Here is a 1,731-nt window from a genome sequence, read left to right on the forward strand (position 1 = left end):
TTCCAAAAGTGGTATTCACAAATTCTTGCATTTAAATTTTTATTGCATTGGTATAGATGAATACCATCATTGGTATCCTTAAATTTTATTTCTGCTCATGAAGGTTAATCATGATTGTCTTTTTAGTAATCACTTACGAATTGTGTTCAGATACAGCAGTTTCAGGTGTAATCATCAGAGCTGGTTAGTCAGGCATTCCAGATAGTGGTTCTTTTCAGAACCTTTTTTAAAGGGTTGGTTAACTACCTCAGTAGCAGAGGATTGAACTATACCCTGTCTGTACTGTACATAGAAAATCTTTGTAGATAAAAGCAAGGCTTGTTTAATATGATATGAGGGTAAGATTATAATATACCAAATGTAACATTCTTAGTTGCCTTTAGTTCCAGAGGCTTTGTAAGACTTCCTCATGACCATCATAACAGGCCTTGCTTTTGTCGTATTTTGTGGCTGAAAAAGCAGCCTTGCTTCTTCAGATATTGTAGTTATTTGGATGTATAATAGTTTAGCAAGATGTTACTTTTGTAAGACATCAGATGTTCAAAAAAAGTGCATCAGCAACTTGTACTAAATACTGCAGTGTCCCTTTATAAAAGGTCAGACTAAAACTGACAACTGTACAGTGAAGCCTGACATTTGGATATTTTGAAGTTTTTCATAAATCATAGAATAGTATATGGCTGTAGTTTAGCTTTTTAGGTAAAAGGTATGTTTTCATTAGTGCATTTCTTATGGCTGATCACTGTAAAAACATGTGGATCAGCTTTCCATTTCTCTTACGCAGATCATGATAACCTGTAGAGTAGAGTAGAGTACAATCATTTGTGCTATGTTTTTAATTTTCTAAAGCACCTTGATGACAGTGAGTGTTCAGTGGTGAAGCATCCTCTATTGAACAACCCTTAAAAAAAGATGAAATAAAAACAGAACCTTGCCAAGTCGAGTTTCATATAGGTAAAAGATAGATAAAATTATGACTTACTTTGGACTTGGCATAAAGAGTTCCCTTAACACCCTTCACAAAGGGATACTGCAGTTATACTACATACCCATAGGCACCACAATGAAAATTGAAGCTTATACCTAATTAAGGTTTTATACACACCAGTTCCCCCAGTAAATGCAAATTTTAACAAAATTAGACATGTCATATGTTGAAAATGCTCATGGCAAACAATCATTTTGCATTCCTGCAAATAAAATTGTTTTATACTGTAAGCTGGAGGCGAGTGTAACTTATTTTTGTAATAAAGTTTTTATTTTTTTTATGTGTCATTAATATAAATGTGTGTTAGTACAGAGATCTTCTGGTTAAAAACTTAGAATCGCACACATTTCAGTATGTTTACTTGTATTTACATAATTTTTAGAATAGTGGTTGCCAATAGCCTGTATGTTTTCACATTAATTGATTTTTTTTTTTTTTTTGTTATCTTAATAAACCATTTTAGTATGTTGTATGTCAATTACTGGGATAGCTGGGACATAAAGTGTAATTTAAAATTGTCAAGTATTCATTGGAATATGTAAATGTGCCTTGCCAGTTTTGAACTTTAAGACAAAGTAAGTGAACGATGGTGAAATGAGTAGTCAGTGCTACCAGAGTTTCATATACTGCCCTTGCTAAAGAAAAGAAACTTCTTCCTCAAATTCGAGCGTAAAACTTAGCAGTTGCATTAGCTTCTGAATTTTGAAATCTACTTACAGAAATTAGGCTTATGGAAAGTGAGT

General features: G+C 32.9%; 1 protein-coding gene across 3 annotated transcripts in view; it reads left to right on the forward strand.

Moving 5' to 3' along the window:
• Positions 1–1,268, forward strand: part of SYNCRIP (synaptotagmin binding cytoplasmic RNA interacting protein) — a 24,812-nt gene extending 23,544 nt beyond the window's left edge. For all 3 annotated transcript variants that reach the window (XM_058800806.1, XM_058800807.1, XM_058800808.1), the window contains exon 12: positions 1–1,268. This exon is cut by the window's left edge. The gene's annotated coding sequence lies outside the window, so the exon portion shown is untranslated.
• The last annotated feature ends 463 nt before the right edge of the window (positions 1,269–1,731 follow it).

Source organism: Ammospiza caudacuta, chromosome 3 (genome assembly GCF_027887145.1).
Source record: "Ammospiza caudacuta isolate bAmmCau1 chromosome 3, bAmmCau1.pri, whole genome shotgun sequence".
Lineage (NCBI taxonomy): Eukaryota > Metazoa > Chordata > Aves > Passeriformes > Passerellidae > Ammospiza > Ammospiza caudacuta.